This window comes from Vicugna pacos, chromosome X (assembly GCF_048564905.1).
Source record: "Vicugna pacos chromosome X, VicPac4, whole genome shotgun sequence".
NCBI lineage: Eukaryota > Metazoa > Chordata > Mammalia > Artiodactyla > Camelidae > Vicugna > Vicugna pacos.
In genome coordinates, this window is record NC_133023.1 from 6,009,032 (window position 1) to 6,021,124 (window position 12,093).

The 12,093-nt window shown below is 48.5% G+C and overlaps 1 protein-coding gene across 4 annotated transcripts in view; it reads left to right on the top strand.

The window, feature by feature from the left end:
- TBL1X (transducin beta like 1 X-linked) overlaps nucleotides 1–12,093 on the top strand; it is a 196,322-nt gene that overhangs the window by 135,257 nt on the left and 48,972 nt on the right. For 2 of the 4 annotated variants that reach the window (XM_072956027.1, XM_072956029.1), the window contains one exon: nucleotides 888–981. The exons of 1 other annotated variant lie outside the window; for it this stretch is intronic. The gene's annotated coding sequence lies outside the window, so the exon portion shown is untranslated. Of the gene's footprint in view, nucleotides 1–884; nucleotides 982–12,093 lie in introns of all 4 variants that reach the window. One more of the 4 variants, XM_072956028.1, reaches the window with a different exon arrangement.

Sequence of the window (12,093 nt, forward strand, 5' to 3'; positions counted from 1 at the left end):
CCCAGCGTCTTTTTATTATTGCTTAAGACTTTTGAACAAGAATTTAGAGAAAATGGCAGGTGTTTAATTTCCTTGGTTCTGGAGCTTGTAGACAATTTAAACCCTGTAGGAGGCTGGGTTCACTCACAACCAAAGACAGTTTATAAAGAAGCAGGTAAATATTAAGTAAATGCTGGTTGACTGCTTCGTGTTTACATTGACTGAAAAATTAAAAGTTTTTGGTATGAAGGATTATCTAATGAGATATGACTCTGGCTTCTTCAGAAATCTGTACAAACAGAACTCCTGTGAAGTGGAAGTGTAGGAAAACAATGGAAAACTTGAGACCTGTTAGTCACTGCTTTCTTTTGCTTTGTTTTCGGAGCCAAAGGGGGAAAATAGATTCTGATGTTGTTTATCTCTTCTTATGAGCACACAAGAGGATGGATATCTGCACACAGACATGCATGCCATGATTTTTATAAACATGAGGTCTGTGAAGTTTCTCTAAAGCATGTTCTCTTCTCCTGAGGGTGTGTACAGTTTAATTTATTGGTTGTGTATAATACAGTCCCTAAAAGAAAGATAGTCCAAATGGGCACTGATTATCATTAAATGATAACAAACAATATCTGAGCTGAAACCACTTTTATTTGCGACTTCCCTTGCAGAATCTCTGCATGTACCGTTTCACCGGCTGGCTGTTTTAATTTCTCCTTTTTCATGTCGCAAATAAAAATGTATAGTCTGAGTTAAAGTTTAAGACAGAGATTATGAAACAATAAAATGTGTTAAGTTTGGGTTGGGATGAAAAAGACGAACAAGAAGTAGGAGAAGTCAAAGGTAAAGAATTACCAAAGAATTTTAAGTTGGTTTTTTGTTCTTCAAATCTCCCTGTTTCTCAGCAGGCAGGTCCCGTCCCGGCAGACACTTGGTGTTTTATATGATCGGATACTGGGGAGCCCACTGGTTCGAAGGTCTACACATGAAGTCGCCCTAAAGGTAACCGCCTGCCATTGCGTTTGAGCTTGACCTGAAATCCGTTTGGAACTGCGTTTTGCCAAAACTGGACACCTTCTGTTTTAAAGTGATTTTTTCAGGAGGAAGTTGAGGTCTTTCTCCTTGCTCTAGTTCAAGGTAGTGGATGGAGCATCATTAACGAGACAGGCGATAAGAGTCAATGTCTCATGATGAACTGGCCTTTTATTTTATTGTCTTCTGAGAGTTTTTGCATACTGAACTAGCTGTTACACACTTTTCTGGGTCTTAACCGCAAGCACATGACACCTTCTAAAATCAAGCCCTCTTGTCAGCATTGTGAATTCAAATTCGGCTGCAAAATTAGTTTAATTAGACACATGAGTCAGCTCTTACTTGGTGTCTGTATTTTAATTCTATGCTTTATTAACTTCTTAATGTGATTTGTGTCTTATCTGCCCAATGATTTACTACTTAACCTTGAAACTTATTAGAAAAACACGTAGCTTACTCTTTAGACATCTAGTGAGATGATAAAGTCACCAGAAGGGCAGAGCAAACAATTGCAGATGCACTGGCGTTGAGACTTGAAACACGGCCCAAACTGCAGGTGAGGGCCCCCTCCCCCACCCGGAAAAGTGCTGTTATCTTTGGGTAGAGGGCATAAGGTTGTTTTGGCTTTCTTTCAACCATATAAAAATGCAAAAGCCACTGATAGCTCACAGGCCTTCCAGAAGGAAGCCACGGGTGGGAACTGGCCCATGGGCCGCGGCGGGCCCACCTTGACCTGGACAAACGCACTTGTTTTCTTTCTGCCTCCTCTGGCGGCAGCCCTGTGCTGGAGAACCTCTGGCGGCACCGCTCTGCGAGGCTCAGGATGTGCTGAAGACGCGGTCCCAGCTCTGGTTCCTTAGCAGAGGCCCTGCAGATGTCCAGGGAATCCTGCAGGACTAAGGGCCCTCCTGCCGTGAGTAGGGTGGCTCTGCACTGATGGAGCCGCTCTCACTCAGGGGTTGTCAGTCCGAGGCAGCTCCCGCCCCTCCCCAGGGGACGTGTGGTCATGTCTGGAGACATTTTTTAGGGAGAGGAGTAGTGCGCTCATCCAGTGGGTGGACACCAGGGACACGGTCAACGTCCTGCAGTGCACAGGACAGCCCACCACAGAGATTTCTGGGGCCCCAAACGTCTGGAGTGCTGAGGTGGACAAGCCCTGCTCACTCCTGCCGTCAGTATGTTGTTTTGTATTTTGACCTGATTAGTCTTGTGGCTGCAGAAATTTAAGCTGCTGAGCATTTGATTATAACACTGAGTTCCTGAGTTTGTGGACATAAAACTGGAGGCTCCTTGGACTGTCATCGAACACTCGGGTTCATGATGCTATGGGAGTTTTAATTAAAAAATTTTTTTCTTCATTTAAATTGAAATGTGAAAAATGATAGAACACCAAGGTTTTCGAGACACAGGCTACCCTGTGGGTGAGGCATTGCCTGCCTTTGTATCTACAAAGAAACCCATAGGATTTATTTCCCAAAACTCTGGAGGCCACACTGTGTGTAGAAAACCTCGCTTATGACTCCACCTACCGCAGAACTGGGGATCGTCGAGGCCAAAACAGATCCTGCGCGTGTGGGTGAAAATCATAGTGTCTTAGAGGTTTCATACCAGCCTGTGTGGATTCCTGACACTTGTCTGAAGGCCTAGTACACATGATGGAGAATCTGATTCCAGTCTCTCAGTCTTAGAGAGGATTAAAATCTGTAAGTCAGTTTACAAATTAATCAGAAGCATTAGCTTACAGACCCAAGTCATTAGGAAAACAAAGCATTAGCTTACAGACCCAAGTCATTAGGAAAACAGGGCACACTGCTCTTATGTGGAAACTGGCTGTCAGCGTTCTCCCAGCGCAGTCTGCTTTCAATCCTGGGGACACAAACGTGCATTTCACTGTGTAGAGGGAAGACGTGTAAGGGTGACTGTGCTGTTTGTCTTAGGTACGTGGTCTGACTCTCTGATGCAGCCTTTCCTAGCAGTGGTTTGCTGTTACCAGGTTGAACATTTTTAGGGAGGCTTCCTTCTGGATCGGCCTCCCATCAGGCAGAGAAGTGTGGGATGGACAGAGTTTGCAGTTCAGAAGGTGTGAGCAGGACCTGGTGGCCCCTCCGGATGCGTGCAGATGGTCTTGGATGCAACCCCAGGACGGGACGCCTTTCCCGTCACGTCAGCATTCTTCATGGCTGTGCGCAGGGGTTTGGATGAAGGCCCCAGCCCCCGGGCCAGCCATTAATTAACCCAGAAGGGCAGCCAGGCGAAGAGGGGACCCTTTCTGAATGCCTCGCCCTGGGGATGCTTTTGATTCTGTGAAGGGCCGCATTATTTTTCTGACCCAAGAAGACCCCCTCCTCTGTCCTCCCTCAGCCCTGCCGCTTGATTTCCTACTTAGCCAAGATCCTCTCATACTGATTATTTCTGAAGACACTGCCAGATTTTAATCACATTTTAATGAATATGAAAACGGTTCATAGTCAAAGGAGAAACTTTGGAAAATACAGAAAAGGCACACGCACATGCAGATAAAAGAGCAGCATAATCCCACCCCTGAGAGACAGGTGTAATAACATTTTAGAGAGGACCTTTTATTTGTGTGTGCACAAGGTGAAATTTAGGAAAGCACATTCCATCTTGGGCCCTGTTGTTTTCACATGGCATTGTATCTTGGACATTTATCCCAGTCATGGGGAACATTCTTCTAGGAGACTGTAGACATAGACAAGATTGCGCGGGGAACATGAAAATACTAACAGTGGATTCATCTTGGGTTTTCTTTTTTCGTAGACCTAGTAGCTTCATTTACCAATGAGTATATGCATATTACTTCACAGTTAGAAAAAATTTCCCCAAAGATAAGATTTTTCACTAATTTTACAGTTATATTTATATACTTGGGAATCAAATGGTCCAAAATTATAAGTATAATCAAAGAACTATTATTTTATTACCAGAGTTCACATGCCTAGTAGCAGCACTGCCATTTAAATATGGAAATTAACTTCTTTCTGTATCTGTTCTCCTATAATTGGGGTCCAAGTATAAATGCCATAGTTTACCGAATCACAGTCATGCTGTCTCTGCACCACGGAGTGTTTCAGTAGCTGCACATCCGCGTCACTGGACTCATGCAGGAGGAGCAGGCATGCCCATGATGAAGCAAGCCTGCTTCACCTCCATGGTCAGCTGGCCCCCGGCGGATTGTGGGAAAGGATTTATGTATCAGTGTTAAATTTTTCATCGTAAACTGACCACTGACAGGGAGAGAAGAATAAACTCGGTCCACTTTGGAAGAGAGAAAAACATGGTGGGGAAAGCAAACAAGGAGGTTCCAGTCAACAGAGACTTTGTGAAACGCAGGGGGAATAGTGCCTTTTTACGATGAGCAGACTTGGAGCAGATTTCCAGCTGCTCTGGCCCACAGTCCCCAGTCTGCATGGAGTCGAGTCCCAAAGCCCAGAGCCACGTCCAGAAGATGACTTTAAGAAGTGGATCCTTCCAGTGGGCAGGCCAGGAGATGAATAGCAGAAACGGGACGTGAGGCAAACTCTCTTCTGTCCCTGGAGGGACAGACGGCTGCTTTAAAGGGTGTTAAGAGAACGTCTCACAGTGGGGCAGATTGTTAAAGGAGAAACTTGTGCCACGCATGGTATCAGCTCCCTCCTTTAATCAGCGTGTGCTTATTACTTCACTGTTTCCGAACTCACTCGCCTCCTCTTGGCAGGAAACTCACTTGCCCTTTCTGGCTTTAACCACCAGTGCCAAGTCTCAAGTAGCTCTCTCCTGATTATATCCCTTAAGATAATTAAAGGGCAGTTGTGATTCTGTTGTTTGGGGGCGGCTGAGAGCGTGTGACAGTGAGCACACGCACACACTCTCAGTGAGACGAAACCCTCAGACGCCTCCTCTCTTCTTCTAACTGATTTCGAACTGATTTCGTTTTGCAAACAGAACCGTGATGAATAGGAGCTTTTGCCACCTTGAAATTAAGTTGTAAAAAGGAGAAATACTATAAATAGTCTTCCCTTCGAGCTGCCTGACGGATTTAACCCCAAATTATTATTTATGTTGGAATTCTTCAGCCTGCAGTGATTTTTTCTTCTTCTTAAGCAGCACAGTGAGGGCACGTTGTGGCTGTACCTCGCGGCGGAAGGCGGGTCTGTCCTTTTCACTCAGTCACAGCTCCCCAAGACCTCGAATCCACCCAACTGGAGGTGCCTCAGATCAAAACTGGGTCAGCCCAGAAAATGAACACAGTTGCGCTAATTAAGAACCCTTTGATTTATTTTTTCGTCCTGTTGGAGGCTGAGGGGTATTTACTGGTGCTGAGAAAGCTCTTTTATTCCAGAACTGGGGAGGTCGGAAGGCATCCGTTGGGTTCTCAGAACGCGAGCTGGACGGGATGCCACCTGGAAACCAGCTAGGTGTCAGAGGGCAAGCCGTGTCACCAGCTCACCGCCTTAGAGAGGGAAGGCCTGGCCGAGCCCCTGGGGAAGGTGGTTTTTCCCTCCAGGCCACTTTCAGGTTTGCAAATCACCAGTTAACTATCCAGAGGACACCAGCTCTGAGTCGACTTTGGCGAGGGTGGTGTGTCCCTCTGGCCCTTTCAGGGGCTCTGCGCTTTGGGGATGCTCATGGGTGCCTCCGTAGGAGTGGTACCACGTCCTGGGTCTCTCCTATGTGTGGCGCCCTGCTCCAGGAGCCCGTACGAAAGCATTTACCCACACCACCTCTCCCAGTGTTGCGGCCTTCACTGTCCCTGGTTCGGAGAAGGGAACGCTGAGCCAGCCACATGGCTTGCCATAGATCCGGAGCTCCAGAGGGATGGAGGTACAATTGGGAATCAGGCTGCCTGCCTCTGAGCCACAAGGCCCCCAATCCCACATTTTCCACTCTCCTCCGGGGCTCTCAGGACATTGTTCACCTTACCTCTAGCCAGTCAGTCAGTCCGTGGCCATTGGGCCCACTGCCCTGATGTGCCCTGACTTTACTGCAGCCAGCATCAGCATTGCAAGCTGTACGTCACGTGCCCATAAAAGTCGTTCTTGGCAGAGAGGACCCAGGCTGGCTTCTCCCCGCGCAAAAGACATGATGGCACAGAAGCAGGCGTCCTGCCCTGGGTCCCTGGGAGCGTTTGGTTCATTGTTGTAAAACGTCAGAGTCATTCTTACAGAGCCCCCCGAACACACTCGCACGCGCACCCCCCTCCTTCCTTTTCTGCTTTCTCACGCTGCTCCCCCAGAGCTGGTGTCCATCAGTCAAGAATTCACCTTCTCCCTCTTCCAACCCCCCCCCCCCCCCGTCCCTGACTTAGCCTTCCCCGGAGCTCTGCCGCCCCTTGTGGTACCTTGGGGTATAGATGAGGGGCTTAACTTGGAGCTTTTCATCATTTCTGTAGACGTCTTACTAAACAAGTTCCGGGCAAGGAGTGTGTGTGGTGTGTGTGTGTGTGTGTGTGTGTGTGTGTGTGTGTGTGTGAATTTGTTCCATCCCTTGTATTGCCATCACCATGCCTTGAATAGAGTAGGTCCTTGGGGATTTTTTCTATCAATGCCTCGGACCTCATTTTCCGTAAGTGCAGAAGAAGTAGGGCAAATATGTCTTTCTTTGCAGCGGGGTGATGGCAAAGACGAGACTAGGATCCACACACCTATCTCATGCTAGGAGCTGGTTCTTCTCACTGCGAGGGCGGGGAGGGTATAGCTCAGTGGTAGAGTGTGTGCTTAGCATGCATGGGGTGCTGGGTTCAATCCCCAGTACCTCCATTTTTTAAAAAAAGAAAGAAATTCTCACCATGGGGGCTTCCGGTCTCTGCGCTGAGCTTTCTTTCTTAAGAGGTGTTTGTAGGGAATCGTGGGGGCACCGATGGTCAGTAAAGCCCAGGGCATGAGTGGGCGCTGTGGTGCTGTCTGCCATCGGAGAGCGCCCCCAGCTGAGGGAAGCCAGCTTCCCATCTCAAGGACGGAACCCCTCCTCTGCTTTCACATTCAGACAGAAAGCAGCTGGAAGAGGGCTTTCCAGGGGGAGGGAGGGGTGATGAGGACCTCTTGTCCAGTGGGGCAGTTTGGGGTGATGAGACAGTTCTGCAGATGGGTTGACGGCTGCACCCCAGTATGAATGTCCCTAATGCCGCCGGATTGTGCACTGGAGAATGGTCATGATGGTAAATTATGTTATCTGTATTTTACCACAATTTAAAAACAGAATTCAAAACAAACCTGGGAGGTGAGCCATTCCCGTAGGTGTAACTTTTGTCTGGAGTCTGGAGTCAAGAGGCCTGGCTCCCCATCCTGGGGTAGAAATTGCGAGAACGTGGAGAGCCCTCTTGGAGGGGGAGGGGGATGTGTGCCTCACAGCCTCGCCTTCAGGGATTTCCCATCTGCTTGTCCATTGTCAAGAGCTGTTTCATCTGTAAACAGAGGCAGAGGGGAGTGGCTGGAGGAGCAGTGTTACTCCAGTGGGAATCTGATCTTGAAGGGATTACTGCCTGGTCTTTCTAAGGAGGAGGACAAGGACACCCTCCCTTCCTTTGGCCTGGGCTTCTGGGCGACCTCCTAGCTCTGGCCCCCGTGGGCAGGTGCCGGGAGCAGTGTGAGAGGTCCTCACTGCCCCTCCCACCCGCAGCTGCGCTGGGGGGTGGCCCTAGCCCCTGGGCTGAGGTCTTCCTGCACCAGCAGAACTTTGAACAGCGCTGGGGCACCAGTGCGTTATTTACAGGAACTTATACAGCAAATTCTTGGTTGAAGAAATTTATAATTTGAGTCAAACACCTCTGTGTGGAAATTTAGCTCTTGTCTTGGAGAAAAGAGGATCGGTACCTTTGTTTCCTAACCTTGTGAGTAGATTGTGGCCTGATTCATCTGAAACAGTTGGTTCTGCCAAGTAAGGAACAACTGTTTTACTCTCTTGAGCCAAAAATGTAATGCTGACCCAGTAAAACGACAGCCACTACCTTCCAGCACCTTGCTCACAGGACTCACGACTAGACCGTTAATCGTTGGTGTCTCTTGGTTTCGGTGTAATCGCACCTAGAGTTGAAGTGGGTTGAATGTTGCTGTGGTTTCTGGTCCGTCCAAAGAGTGTTCTCGTGTGTGTGTATTGACTAGTGTAAGAATACATGTGCACATTTCAGTTCACGTCACTATAAATCCTTTTTTTGGAACTAATTAGGTTTTAAAAGGAATAGTCATTTAAGAAGCTCAAGTCATTTAAGTCATTTAAATTAAGGTGTTTTATTGGTGGTGGAGGCTTTGATCCAATTATTAGATCAGTTTTTAAAAATTAAGGGGGAGGGTAGAGCTTAGTGGTAGAGCTCATGGCTTAGCGTGCATTAGGTCCTGGGTTCTATCCCCAGTCCCTCCATTAAAAAACTTGTAGAAATTTTTAATTAAATAAATAAATAAATCTAATCCCCCCCCCAACAAAAAAAAAGAAAAAGAAAAATGAGAACATGTACAGGCAGAGCTCATATGTACCTCGTGGACATATGTGCCTCACACGTGTACATACCTGTTCCTCATATATATCACATGGGCTTCGCAGACATAGCGGGTTTTCGGACAGGTTGAAGGTTTATGGCAGCTCTGCATCGAGCGAGTCTCCCAGTGCCGTTTTTCCAATAGCGTTGGCTCGCTTTGTGTCTCTGTGTCACATTAGCGCAGTTCTCGTTGTATTTCAAGCTTTTTCATTGTTATTATATCTTCTGTGGTGATTTGTCATCAGTGACTATTGATGTTACTGTTGCAAAAAAGATTACAAATCACTATAAAGGCTCAAAGGATGGTTAGCATTTTTTAGTAATAAAGTATTTTTTTATTTAAGATATATAGTTTTTTTGAGGTAATGATATTGCACACTTAATAGACAACAGTGTAGTATAAACCTGTTACATGCACTGGAAACCAAAAATTTCCTGTGACTTGCAGCATTGGGGTGGGGTGGTATGGGACTGAGCCCACACTGCCTCCAGGCATGTCTGTACGGAGGTGGACCAGTCAGTAGGGACACCTGACCCTCTGTGGACCAAGTGACATTGCATCCCCGGTTCCATTGCAGTGATGGGTTTTGTTTTCTTTGCTGCTTACAAATGAAAAATCCTTTAAGAAGTTAACACTGTATTGGGGGAAGCATTGTAACCCTTGCATTCTAACTTAAAATTTTAGAAAGGAAGTGAATCTGTGATCAGAACGCAGAGAGCTGGAGCTTAAGCAGAAGTTTTCCTAGTTGGGGAAAAGGGTGGTGCTTCAAGAAAACTAGACACCAGACCAACAGTTTGTCTGTGATTCCCCATCTCTTGAGGATCTCTTATCCTCATGCTCCAAGTCCTGTCCTGACCCTGGGCAGGCACCTCTGCTCATTCCAAACACTTGTGTGGGGCAGGGGGTGGGGTGTGAACCAGGCTCTGGGAACAAGCGCGTTGTCTGTGTGTATCTGGGTACCGTCTCGTTAGAAAACAAGAAAGGTCTGGATGCTGGAGGATAAAAATCACTGATGAAAAAACACTGATAATTTTGTAGAAGGATTTTACACGGACTCTTTGGGAAAGCCAACCTCTTGTGCATTTTGAATCAGCCCTTTTAGTAGCGTGGCCATTTCGTTAAGTGATGTCTATGAGCCAGCTCCGCGTCGCCTTATAACCTTATAAAATGGAGTTCATTTCAGACACACAAGGCTTGTTCCTCCTCTCTAGCCGTTGTTCTCAGCCAGCAGCAGTTGTGCAATTGGGAACATCTGGCACTGTCTGGGGAGGTTGTGCTGGGCAGAGGTCAGGGGTGCTGCTAAGCATCCTACAGTGTGCAGGGCGGCCTCGTGACAGAGTCGTCTGGCCCCACGTGGCAAAAGCACTGAGGCTGAGAGACCGTTAGATTAGGTACGGTTTCACCGTGGCCAAGCACTCAACGTGGCAGAGTAAAAGAGAAAGGGGTTAGGGGTGGTGCCTGAGTCGGTTCAGGCCGCTGTAACACAACACACCATAGACTGGAAGGCGTAAACAGCCAACACTGATTTCTCTCTCACAGTTCCGGAGGCTGGAGGTGCAGGATGAAGGCGGCAGCAGATCTGGTATCTGGCGAGGATGGCCGTCTCCCCCCTGTGTTCTCACATGGCAGGAAGAGGGCGAGATGCCCTGGGGTCCTTCCATAAGGGCACTAATCCCACTCACGTGGGCTCCACCGTCAGGACCTCCCCACCTCCCCGTGGCCCCACATTGACCATAGAGAGACCCTAACACTGTGAATTCCTCACCGGGTTGGAGTCATCATTACTGCATCAAAAGTGTGTTTAGAGCTACGCTATTCTGCAGTATGCTTTTCTGTTGTTGTTTACTTTCTCTCCCTGAAATAATGTTTTAGTTCTTCATTTAGGTAGGCTCTGATTTCATAACTTTTTACTCTCCTGTATTTTCCTAATGCCGTCTTATGCGTGAACTCCCCAGAGCTCAAGCAGACATCTCAGGACAGATCTGTATTTTGACTGTCGACCTTTCTCTGTAGTGTCTACAGAAGTACAGAAATACCACCTAATTAAGTGAAGAAGACAAGTATTTCTGCACGGCAGAATTCTGGTAACTGCCAAATAAAATCTTGGTAGGATGACAGAGTGAGAACTGGAACGACCCGGGAGGGCGCTGTGTCGGTTGTCCACTGCCGCGTGACCAACCGCCACAGACTCAGCGTCTGGAGACGGCACGTTTATGACCTTGGCGTTTCCAGGGCCCGGGAGCCGGGCCCGGCTTCGCGGGCTCCTCTGCTCAGGGGCCGACGACGCTGCAGCAGGGTGGTGGCTGGGCTGCGTCCCCACTCAGGGCTGCGAGGGCGACTGGTCTTCCAAGTTCACGTGGTTGGCAGAGCTCTGTCCCTCGTGATTGGGAGGGTGGCACAGCTTCCTGGAGGCCGCCCCCAGTTCTCGTGAAGGCTGCCTTCATCTCCTTCATCTTCGAGGCCTTGGGGGGGGGGGTCTTCCTCCAGGCCCGTGGGAATCCCCCATGATGTAACGTGACAGGTACAGGAGTGATGTCTGGCCACCTTGCCTTCTGACCCAGCCGAGGGCATGGCCTGCGTCTCCTCTGACAGACCCCACAGGGGCGGGAGCCAGGCCCGCCCACCCCAGACGGGAGGGGATTGTACCAGATGGGGCTCACGGAGGGAGGCGGGCATCTTGCGTGCATCCTTCCAACGGCTTTTAATTCAAATCTTCCCAACTTGAATGTGCCCTTTTGTCTTTTCCTAAACAAACCAAAACTTAGTGATCATTCAGTAATGAAAGATTTGCCACCATGAAGGTGCCTGGAAATGTGTGGTGTTGTCTCTGAGGACAGTTCCTAAACAGCCTCACATGTTCGGTGTCAGGGACATCATTGAAACACGTTGCCTTTCTTGCCTGCTGCCGTTGGGAGTAGACTCTCTTGTCGATGTTTGAGGTCTGCTTTGTCCACGGACGGAAGATCCTGCTGTTTGATTGACTTCTGTCCTGTGTAGACTGGGTGGTTGCTCATCCCACCTGACTTAGAATCATGGTGCAGAAAACCAGGCTCGCTCTTCTCATCTGCTGCAGACACACAGGCTCCCCAAGTTCCCACTGCCCCCTAGGTTTTCACCGGCCCTCCAGGCTTGGGCAGGGCTTGGGCAGACCGATGCAGTGAGCTCTGTGGCAAAATACACAGGTTCTCTGCCTGAGACCTGGCTTCTTTATGGAAGTGACATCAAGGTGATGTCGGGGCCACGTACAGCCTATGGATACAGTGACCGTCATGATCATCACTAAACTTTTGTGAGTGGCAGGTGTTATGACTAATCATTGCTCCAGAAGCGCAGGTGTGACAGGACCATGTGGTCCCCCTGCTGACGGGTGTCGACATGACTGCTGGTCCACTCGGTTCTCTTCCCCCCATCCAAGGGAGGGCTGGCCTCTAAGCCAGCTGCGTTTGTCCCAGTGCGTGTCAGGACTCCTCCAAACTCCGTATTCCCTGTGCTGTGTTCATAACACACACAGGATGCGTATCAAATAAGAAGTTGGTGTTTGTTCTCATTTTCTGCTGTGTTTTACGGTGTTTCATGGATGACTCCCTCCCAGCATTACAGAATACACCAGCTC